Genomic DNA, 12362 nt, shown 5'->3' on the forward strand with positions numbered 1-12362 from the left:
TCCCACCACTCAGTGCTGGTTTCCCGAGCCCAAACGCGCTGGTCCACGGATATGAGCACGGCTGTTATTGCCACTAGCATTGTACTGTCTGCATATTGATGCGATTCAGTACCATCGTCCGACTCCTCAATGTCAGTCACACGCACATTTAGCAGCCTAAGGATTAGATCCACAGTAAGGCGAGATGTGCTGGCAATAGTCATTAGTAAGGTATTCAGTACCTGAGGATCCATTCTTGAAAGATAATGCAGAAAAACCGCTTTAGAGTCACAATGCTGCCACAGTGCTCCGCATGTGTACCAAAGCAACGCTGGCCGCTGGAACAGGAACAGGAAGCAGAAGGACAATCACACTTCCTTTCCCTTCCCACAAGCCCCAGCGCCGCTGTGGGACGAGGTGCCCTGTGGGATAGCCGCCCACAATGCATCACTCCCAACAGCGCTGCAGTGTGGCCACATCTAACAGCACTTGCAGCGCTGCTAGCAGTAAGTGTGGACACTCTGCAGCGCTGGCCCTATACAGCTGTACTAATACAGCTATAACAACCAGCGCTGCAAAGTTTTAGATGTAGACATGGCCTGAGTCGTCCCCTTGAAGTTTAAAACTGTGTGCCTATATATTCAGCAGTGAGTCAATAGCTAATTTGCTCCTACTTATTTGTTATGTTAAAGAGGCATTTTAGGGAGTAAACTTTTTCCAAAACTTATGTTTTGGAAAAAACCTAAACTGACAACAAAAATTAAATAAAAACAACTCTATACCCCCACACCTGGGTTTAACAAAACTACTCCAAGTAAAAAAATTACAAAAGTATCTTGCCTCTACTCAGATCTTACACTGAGATCACAATCTCAATATAAAACATACACTTTTTAAAAACTTTATTTTTTGCAGTGACAACCTAGCCCAAATGACAGTTAACTTTGAAAGCAAAATTCCAGATGAATTTATATAGGAAACATCACAGTGCATTTTAATATGGCACTCAGCTTAATTAGCACTTGGGCAATTCCTTTTGTTCTTCATAAACCAAAGAAAGAATTGTCAAGGAAGAGAAGGTAGTGTACCTGCTGCTTTCACGTGCTACTCAAACTAGCTCACCACCACTACCAAACTAATACTTTCTTTACACTAACTTCCACTAAACATTGCTAGATTTTTAAGTTTAAAACTGGCAGGTTTTCCCAGGGTTGTATCTGATATCAAAATCAAGGTTCATTAACATTACAAAGAGCACAGCTGTCCTGTGGTGCCCCTTTTAACATTCTAAGCATCTGCCTTGAGGCCATGCATTTAACCTTGGGAAATGTGATAGGAATTCTGGGATATCAAAAATCCTTGACAGCTAAAGCCTTTTACCTCATCCAGAATCTACTGTAGGGCTTTAGCTCCCACACTGAAAGAAGATGAGACTCTTATTTTCATTTGATGTTTATCAATTCTATTCATTGCACTTAAAATCGAAAGATACGGCCGTTTTTACTTATAAACAGTGATATTCCATTTATGCTTAAAGCCGCCCTGTGATGAAAATATTCCTTTTCCCCACTGAGAATGCTATTAGGAAGAAAGCACTCTGAAAAATGTTTGTGCTAAATGTTCTAAAATAGTTCTGTAGATTATCTTTCCCTTCCTGCTGTTTTATAGCAAAATGATAAATTTCACATTCCATTTTCCTACTATATCACATGTTTCCATCACTACAGTTAAGGGGCTGTCATTGTTTCAATTTTAAGCCCCTATTCATCAGAGATTTACAGCATGGCTGTAACAATTCAATTCATGATGATGCTTCAAATGCCAAGTCTCACTTTGGGACCTTCTGAAAGGAAAGGTGCTATACAAAGCACTTCACAGACTATAAACTGTCATCACCTCTAAGGGTGGCAGGGCAGGTAAGGGGGAAGAATGGTAGGCAATTGGACCATAGTACAGCAAGAGTGTGGAAGGAATATTGGTTCAGGACACTGGACAAACACAAGAATTTAAAAATGTATCAAGATTAAAAATCTTTAATGTCCATGAGGGTCAAACAAGGTTTCTTTTTCTTAGGCCATATGGTAAAGTACTGGGACCAGCCTGATACTCAGGGTGCAATTCAGAAGTTAAATTAAGAGTCAGAAATAGAAAGAGAGGCAAAGTTAATGTAGTTTACAACAAAAAAGACTCCTTCCAGACACTTTTAAAAGTAAACATATTTAGATTCTTTTGGACATACTTAGACTCTCTTTGATTCTACCTACTTATCAATTGCCTTCTATGATGAAATAACTGGCTCTGTGGATATGAGGGAAGTGGTGGACATGATATATCTTAATATCTTGACTTTAGCAAAGCTTTTGATATGGTCTCCCACAATATTCTTGCCTGTAAGTTAAAAAAGTATGGATTGGATGAATGGATTATAAGGTGGATAGAAAGCTGGCTAGATAGTAGTGATCAATGGCTCGATGTCTAGTTTGCAGCCGGTATCAAGCGGACTGCCCCAGGGGTTGGTACTGGGGCTGGTTTTGTTCAACATCTTTATTAATGATCTGGATGATGGGACAAACTGCACACTCAGCAAGTTCGCAGATGACACTAAGATGGGGGGAGAGGTAGACACACTGGAGGGTAAGGGTAAGGTCCCGAGTGACCAAGACAAATTGGAGGATTAGGCCAAAAGAAATCTGATGAGGTTCAACAAGGACAAGTGCAGAGTCCTGAACTTAGGATGGAAGAATTCCGACAGGCTAAGCGGCAGTTCTGCAGAAAAAGATCTGGGCTAGAAACTGGATATGAGTCAACAGTGTGCCCTTGTTGCCAAGAAGGTTAATGGCATAATAGGCTGCATTAGTAGGAGTATTGCCAGCAGATCAAGGAAAGTGATTATTCCCCTCTCTTCAGTACTGGTGAGGCCACATCTGGAGTACTGCATCCAGTTTTGAACCCCCAACTACAGAAAAGGTGTGAACAAATTGGAAAGAGTCCAGCATAGGGCAACAAAAATGATTAGGAGGCTGGAGCATGTGACTTACAAAGAGAGGCTGAGGGAACGGGCTTATTTAGTCTGCAGAAGAGAAGAGTAAAGGGGGATTTGATAGCAGCCTTCACCTACCTGAAGGGGAGTTCCAAAGACGATGGTAGTAGGTTGTTCTCGGTGGTGGCAGATGATAGAACAAGAAGCAATGGTCTCAAGTTGCAGTGGGAGAGGTCTAGGTTGGATATTAGGAAAAACTATTTCACTAGGAGGGTGGTGAAGCACTGGAATGGGTTACCTAGGAAGGTGGTAGCATCTCCATCTTTAGAGGTTTTTAAGGTCTGGCTTGACAAAGCCCCAGCTGGGATGATTTACTTGGGGTTGTTCCTGCTCTGAGCAGGAGGTTGGACTAGATGACCTCCTGAGGCCTCTTCCCACCCTAATCTGTTATGATTCTGTGATTCAACGTGTACTTCATCTCTGGTCCCTTTAAGCAGGAATTTGACCTGCTGCTCAAAAGTCATAGATGACTGTGTAGAGAACTAACTTACATGACAATCTTCCATTGAGTCAGGCTCTCTTATACATCAGTACAACATATCTAAATAGCTCTAGGGTTGACTGAGTGTGCACAACTCACACATCAAGGGAGAAAAGAGAAGAATTAGCATGAAAAACAGCATACTGTATGGTGTAAGAATATGTAAGACAATGTAGGCCACCCTCTTCTTTAAGTAGCACCTCCCAGCCATTCAGAATGTGATTTACACCAGCTTAAATTCACTTACACATCAGTAAGTACGTCTAATGGAATCTACCTGACTAACCTATATCATGCTGCGCATTTCCAAATCTGCCCCTCAGTACTGAGATATATAACTATCAGCTTTATTGAATGTATCTATATGGCATGAGTAGTTTAAAATATCTCCCAGCACGCATTGCACTCATAAAACCAGGATTGGAAACTTATGGACCGGTCTTTTAGTCATTTCTTCCCCTAGCTCTAGTGAGGGGATGGTTGTAGAACATGACATCAATATTCCTATTTCAAAAAAACATGAGGAAGCTGAACCTGATGATATTCGGTTCCAAGGAAACCAGTTATTTTGTCTGTTGCATGGAACATTTAAGCTCTACCCAACAGCTAAACTTTTTGAAATGGCTGCATTTAAAATTTCATATTTAGGTAAAATGTTGGCAAATAAAATTGATGTTTACTAATTTGGGGCACTTTTTTAACCTTATGATTTAATATGGCTCAGATTTTCAAATTGAATTGTTTAGCCCACAATACTTACCTTATAAGCTCATTGTGGAAGATTTCCTGCACATGTTCTCTGTTCACAGCTATCTCCACCTAATGAGACTCTGCTCTTACTCAGGTGAATTTCTCTAATGATCTCACCATAAGCAGCTTCCTGTGCTGACTGATCTGAACTATAGAATATTATTCTGTTGATTCTATTTTAGCACTTGCTATTTGTACACTTAGGAAATGTAGACTTTTACACTGAGGATTCTTACATTGTCATCGGAGCTCTACTCATTTCAAGCATGCTAAGGGCTCAGTTCTGATCTGTGCTTGAACAAAAGGTAAAGAATTTAAATAGTAGTAGATATCCCCCCTTCCAGGATATAAACACAGGGCAACATACATCTCCATCTGTCACGAGAGATCCATTTGTGAAGATAAGAGTCCTGTGGCACCTTATAGACTAACAGACGTTTTGGAGCATGAGCTTTCGTGGGTGAATACCCACTTCCTCAGATGCATGTAATGGAAATATCCAGGGGCAGTTGTATATATGTGTGCTAGCAAGCAAGCTAGAGATAACGAGGTCAGTTCAATCAGGGAGGATGAGGCCCTGTTCTAGCAGTTGAGGTGTGAAAACCAAGAGAGGAGAAACTGGTTCTGTAATTGGCAAGCCATTCACAGTCTTTGTTCAATCCTGAGCTGATGGTGTCAAATTTGCAGATGAACTGAAGCTCAGCAGTTTCTCCTTGAAGTCTGGTCCTGAAGTTTTTTTGCTGCAGGATGGCCACCTTAAGGTCTGCTAAGGTCTGCTAAGGTCTGCAGACCTTAAGGTGGCCATCCTGCAGCAAAAAAAACTTCAGGACCAGACTTCAAAGAGAAACTGCTGAGCTTCAGTTCATCTGCAAATTTGACACCATCAGCTCAGGATTGAACAAAGACTGTGAATGGCTTGCCAATTACAGAACCAGTTTCTCCTCTCTTGGTTTTCACACCTCAACTGCTAGAACAGGGCCTCATCCTCCCTGATTGAACTGACCTCGTTATCTCTAGCTTGCTTGCTAGCACACATATATACAACTGCCCCTGGATATTTCCATTACATGCATCTGAGGAAGTGGGTATTCACCCACGAAAGCTCATGCTCCAAAACGTCTGTTAGTCTATAAGGTGCCACAGGACTCTTTGCTGCTTTTACAGATCCAGACTAACATGGCTACCCTCTGATATTTGTGAAGATGTGCATCTCAGAATGGGCTTTCCTTATTTATGTATGCTTGTAAATAAAAATAGAGTCAATGTGTAACCCATATGTAGGTCTCTTCAAAAGTTTTGTTTGTCCTCTATGTGCCTCATCCTGACCATTCTCTCCAGAGTCCATGCCTTTCTTGGCAGTTTTCAACAGGAAATAACAACAAACCATGATAATTGCAGTATGCAAGCAAGTATCTAACAGCAGTATGAGGGATCATCTTCTCCTGATGCTACAAGGTCCAATCATCTTAGTTAACATATGTCTGAGCAGGAATATTTACTCCTATTTCCATATGTTGCAGCCATCTCACTTGAAGAAGTGATCTTGGCAGCTCTTAGAAAATAAGCAGGGTGTCCAAGAAATTATGCCGGCGCTCAGTAAGTGAGACTCTTTCTTCTAAGTCTATACAGTACCAATGTTTTAGTGGGATTGCCATGATTCTGCAAGAATGACATTATTACCCAAGGTGTGTTGGTTAAATTTTATTCAGGCAGCTACTTTCTTCCTTATTCCTTCCCATTGTAACTTAATCCAGATATGCTATTTGTCACTACCCCTCTTAAAATCACTATTGCATTGTGTTTATACATCAAAGGCAGTGTTTTATGCATCACTCTATCCACATAGATGAATAACTGCATTTATTACTGATTCTATGATATGTAGAGTGTTACTGAATATTATTATATAAGATGCAAACAAAGTACATCAAAAGAATGTTAAGGTCACACAATCAAGTACTTAAAAGTTGGGAAATGACAGAATTCCAGTTGCCCATGCAGCCTTAATTTGGCTGTCATATGCGTGCGTTAATTACATGATCACAGAGTACTGTTTCCACAAATGACACCAACTTCAGGATAAAAAGTGCTCTGGGAAAATTACCAAATAAAAGATGATACAACATAGACATGTAAGGTTACAGAGCAGAGATAGCTTGAGGAGGTGGGGGCATTGGTACGTTGCTTAAATTGAGAAAGGGCAGTATTACATTGCTTTCCACCCTACATGTTGTGGTGGCTTCAGAGTTGTGTTTTGGGTCCTGTATTTTATGTGAATATATGCTGCCGTTGTAGTCTATTTTGAATCTGGATATCCATTGTCATGAGGAAGATAAGTTTAGTTGTCCACGGCAGCTGGATATAAGGAGAGTGTTTTCTGAGCAGGTAAAGGTTGTAGGTTCTTCAGTTAGGGATGCCCTCTAACTTTCATTGATTTAATTCTGGTAAGTCTGATGTCTGTCTGCTCAGCTTGCACCGCCTGTTCAGTAATGCTTCTCACACTGCCATCTTAATTGGTGGTCCTAATCTGCTCAGTCAAACGAATAGATGTACTGTTCAATGAGAAACTGAGCTTTGAGGCTGACACTTGACACATTATCAAGCTATCTTATTACCACATCTGGGTGACCAGATTAAAATGTGTATTCTCCCATGCAGATGTCAAGATTCTTGTTCATGTTGTCATCATGTCCAGCCTTTCCTAGTGCAATTCACTTTTCTCTGTTCCAAGGAACAAAACTGGCTATGTCACACCTTTTTCAGTGTGCTTTTACAGACATTTAGGGCTAAATTCTGACACTCGATAACTTGAATGGGTATCAATTACAGGAGATCACTATATTATGAACTAATTGACTGCACTGCATTTGTAGTAGCCAGACATTTAGCTGATATTTTTAAATATATATTTTCAACTACATTCCACATTAGAGCAATGGGCCAAATGCACCATGAGGTAACCCCACTGGCTTCAGTGCCATTGCTCCCAAGATGAAGTTAACCCAGTGCATCATGGGTTTAAAACAGTGGTTCTCAAACTTTTGTACTGGTGATCCCTTTCACATAGCATGCCTCTGAGTGCGCCCCTCCTTATAAATTAAAAACACTTTTAAATATATCTAACACCATTATAAATGCTGGAGGCAAAGCAGGGTTTAGGGGCTGACAGCTTGTGACCCACCATGTAAAAACCTCATGATTCCCTAAGGGGTCCCGACCCCCAGTTTGAGAACCCCTGGTTTAAAATATACTTCAGTATGATATATTTAAATATATCATTTTTCAGCATTAAGCAGCCCATCATTTTTATTATTACAGCATTTTATAAGTAGAGGTAAATTCACTTATTTTATTTTAAAAATATAATTCTTGATACCCATCTAAGTTCAAAGACACAGTTTGGTTCCAGTGGTTCTTGAATATTGTGAAAAGTTTCAGTGTTTAATTTTGAACAAGCCTGTTAATATTCATGCCCAAACATCCTCCCATCTGACTCAAGGGAGAGGACTCCACTCTTGTATGTTCCTTGGTAAAGTATTCTACAGTCTAATGTCATACTTTGATGAATTCCTTGATATTCAGCCTAAATATTCCTTTGCTAAATTTTATCTCATTAGTCCTAGATATATCCCTATGGACCATGAAAAACAATTCTTCTCCCTCTTTGATGTTTATACACTTCTAATACTTGCAGATAATTATCAGTATCCCCCTTTGTCATTCTTCAGCCAAGCCATACATAGTTAGTCTTCTTAATCTTCCATTGAAAATTAGTCTCTCCAACCCCTTACCTGTTTTTGTTGTTCCTCCCTGAAATCTCTCCAGTTTGTCAGCAGCTTTCTGACTGGGTGCCAAGAAGGTACGTGATATTCTAGGAGAAATCTCACCACTGCCACCTAGAAAAGGGCTTTTACTAGAGGCAATCTAATTCTTCTGGGAACGTACAGCATCATGTGAGACAGGATCTAGCATCTTCTCTCCATAAGCCTGATCCAAAAGCAGCTGAAGTCAATGGAAAAGCTTCTAGAATCCTTTGATAAGGCCCCATTTGAGCTTCCTCTCCAGTGAAGAAAACACAAGGGGCATCCAGGCTGCTTTTAGTGAAATAACTATAATGGGTGCCAATCCATTCTCCCAAAGAAACCTTTATTGGGCCCTAGTAATGGATCTTTTCTGAGTGTGTTCTTGGTTCCAGGCCAAACAATGTGAGTGGGAACAGAAGTGCAAAATACTCCCCTGAGTAGTGACTGGTCTTTAGAAGCAGAAAGTGGATCCAGAATAGAAAAAAACAAGTGACCCTGGAGGTTGGTTATATTTGTATTTTGGAAAGTACACCTATCCCTTGTGCTTGAAGTTAAGTATGTGCTTTAGTCACATTAACTGTAACGGCACTGAAGTACATGTTACAGTTAATGTTACAGTTAAGTAAATGTTAACTGTGTGTTTAGGTGCTTTCCTGAAGAGGGGTGGCGTCCATAGGTATTTTGCTGAATTGGAGACAACAGAATATTGGCCAGTGCTGACATGGACTATCCCCAAGAACTTTTTTCTCCTCCCTGTCTCATAATACTTATTTCATTATTTTACTAGGGATCTAAGTTAGACTTACTGTATGATCCTTTCTAGGTTTTTATATATATACATACATTTATATATACATAACCACACACACACACAAGTATCTATACACACACACACCTGTCTCCAGCACCCAGACATCCAGTTCCCAGTGGGATCCAAACCCCAAATAAATCTGTTTTGCTCTGTATAAAGCTTATGGAGGATACATTCGTAAATTGTTCACCATCTATATCACTTTTAAAGCTTTGGCACAAGGCGGGAATCTTTCGTCTGTGCTTGTCCCCACCCCCGCCTCATCAATGGAAAACTACAAGGATTAAGAGGGATTCCAGTATCATGTGATATAGTCACATGTTCCTGGAAGACCTCTAGTTTCCATTCTTCCTGGGTTGGCTCACACGTACACAGGAAGGTGTGCAGGTAAATAAACCATTTACAACCAATTGTCCTAGTTAATGGGAGACATCAAGATTCTAAACCACCATTAATGGTTCACACTTTGCATAATTACAATAGGATCTCAGAGTTATACTTCATATTTCTAGTTTCAGATACAAGAATGATGCATGCATACAAATAGGAGGAATTTATTCAGCAGGTTATAACCTTTATTATGATACCTTACAAGAGATCTTTTGCATAAAGCATATTCCAGTCATATCATCTTCACATTCACAAGCATACTTCCATAAAACATATGGAATGCAACGTCACAGACACTACATGGAGCTCGCCTGAGCTGCTCATTCGAGCCCCACTCCCTGCATGGGGACAGGCAGGGCTTGGACGAGCAGCAATGCACATACTAGATAGGGTGACCATATTTCCCAGAGGTTGACCCTAGTGTCCCTGCTCATTTGAGTCCTGCCTGCCCCCTGCGTGCGCCTGGGACTGGTGTCACTGCGCACTCGAGCCCTGCCTGCCCACTACCCAAGCCCTGCCTCCCCCTCTGTGCAGGGATGGCATTGCCACTTGTCCCGCTGCACATTCCTCCGCACCCCACTTTTTTGACAAAAGTGGGTATTTGTCCCGTTTGCTCTTGATCAAGTTGGCAAGAGCCCCCTTTTGCCAAAAAAGCTGGGACGGCCAGGACAAGGCTTAAAAAAGGAACTGTCCCAGTGGAAATGGGACATACGGTCACTCTAATATTTCTTTCCCAACAGGTATATCTATGAAAGCCCCTCTTATTTCCTTTACTCCCCTTGTCAATCATTAACGCTCTCTGCCTTTCTGCGGCTTCACCCTTTCCCCTCAAAAACTTTAACCTCGTTCTCTCCCCAATTCTCCTTTTCCACTGCTGGGTTTTTTTTTACTCTCATACCTTTGTCGAGTGTCACAACAATGTGATCATTTGGGTAGCTCCTTGTTCCTTTCATTTTATCCAGGGAGCTACATTTCATGCCTTTTTTTTTTCTTTCAGATCCATACGTGTAGCTGTAATAAAGATCCTTTTTGTTTGCCATCTTCTAGTACTATACTATGCTAAGAAACATAAGGCCATCTCTGTGCTCTGCCAGTTCTCCTTAGAATCTATGCTACATGCTAGTTCTTTTAGTATCTCATTATATGTGTCATCGATATCTTGCTTGGCCGAAAGCCACATGGCAACCTGACAAGATGTAGTGCAGTTTGGCAGTTTCCATACAGGGCACAGCTGTCAGCATCTCTTACCCTCCATTTCAGAAAATCAGCCGGTACTGGTAAGCAATCATAAGCTAAGACTAAGCAGAGACTGTACATTCTTTTTAGTAAGGCAGAAATGGAAAAATCATTTCAGAGATAGTTTTCTGTCTGGGCTTTTCCGGCAGCTCTTTCTCACTAATGAGAAATCAGAAAATTCTTTTTTCTGTTTTAGCCTTTTAAACCAGAGAGGCTTTCCCATCTTCACTCCACTACCTTGCTGCTAAAGCACAGCGCACCACTTGAAGGCACATAAAAGAAAGGCTTCCCCTTACATATGAGCATATGCTCTGCCTGTGAAGAACATATACTCCAGGTGCTCCCTCAAGCCACTGTTAGGAATGCAGGGTATTAGCTTATTGAAAGAGAACAGGGAAGTTTTCTGCCATGTTGCCTGATGTACTATGCTATTAATTTTTATATCTAACGCTGTGGAGATCATGTGATGTGACAAGAGTATCGAAAGCTGAGTAGGAGAAGGAAAACAGGAGGGAACCTGCAGGGGAGAGAAGGGAAGCATAAAGTGAAGAAAGGGAGGTGCAAAGAAGGAAGAGAAAGACATGTAATTTGCTATGAGTATCAAATGAAAAGTTTCTGTTTGGGTACCTATGAGTGGCTCTTTCCAGAGAAAAAGAGGTATATAGGTACAATGAGACCCACAAGAGGAGGAAACAAGAGACACTTGGGACTACTCATGTGAGTAACTGCTCACCACTGTTAGTAAGGGGATCACAATCTGGCCCATTACTATTAGAAGCAGGGGCACATAAGGTTTATTTTTGTAGTTAGTGATCCCTCCCTCCCATAAGTCGTCCAATTCCATTCAACTACTCATGCAAGTGCACCATTGCAGGTCAGGATTGTAGACCATATCTAACACCTGTGCCTAATGCTAGTGACAAAATGTGCATAACTGAAGATACAAAATGCACATTATTTAATTGTGAGTATATTCTTGGAGTACATACTCACCAATATGAATAAGGGCTATATAATCAGGTCCACAGCATCATTGCTCTATGGGTGTCATTAGTGATCTCCATGTATCAAAATAAAAACAGCCCCATACATGCAAAAATGTAGCAAAATGTGCAACGAGCAGATACACTTTTGAAAAAGGATAGTTTGAAAATAAAAAAGAGACCCACATTGGTTTGGATTGGGCAATAAGATGCCTACTATGGACAAAGCAGATGAAATACTTATACATTATAGCTAAATTGTATATGGAGTATATAAATCCCTGCCTCTCTCTAACCTTGAGTATTTCATATCCAAAGTTGAAATTATATCTCTCAATGCCTTGGATGGTGAGACTACTTAAACTCCCATGTCACCTTGCAGGTTACACAGGCATTAGTGAACGAACTGCAAAATTTTAATAGCTATTATGGATATTACAAGAAATGGGGTTAGAGATGCATGAACTCCTAAGCAGTTTTGGTTTAGTCTATACATTTTTCTTACAGGCTCCCACCTGAGAGTTTCCATAATCCTTTCTCACTTTTTCTACTCATTTTTCTTTGTGTTGTTCAGACACCCTGCTTCCAAGCTGCAGGGCAGACTGCACAAGAAAAGAAAGGGCTGTACTATGGACAGTCTAACAAATCTATGCAGTAAATGATCAGCTGTAATGCCTGGCAGACAACATAACAGATCATAGAAATTAGACCTTTGTTAGAATATTACACATTACTGAGGCTGTATGGAGTTACTGCTGAAGCGGTGAAAAAGACTTGACTTCAAAATGTATACATGATCAGCAAGAGTGCATCTGAATTGATCCCATTTCTAAAAAGCACTACCATACTTAACAGAGTCAAAGATTGTTTTGATATATTGAAATTCACT

The sequence above is a fragment of the Gopherus flavomarginatus genome, chromosome 14, assembly GCF_025201925.1.
Source record: "Gopherus flavomarginatus isolate rGopFla2 chromosome 14, rGopFla2.mat.asm, whole genome shotgun sequence".
Classification (NCBI taxonomy): Eukaryota; Metazoa; Chordata; order Testudines; family Testudinidae; genus Gopherus; species Gopherus flavomarginatus.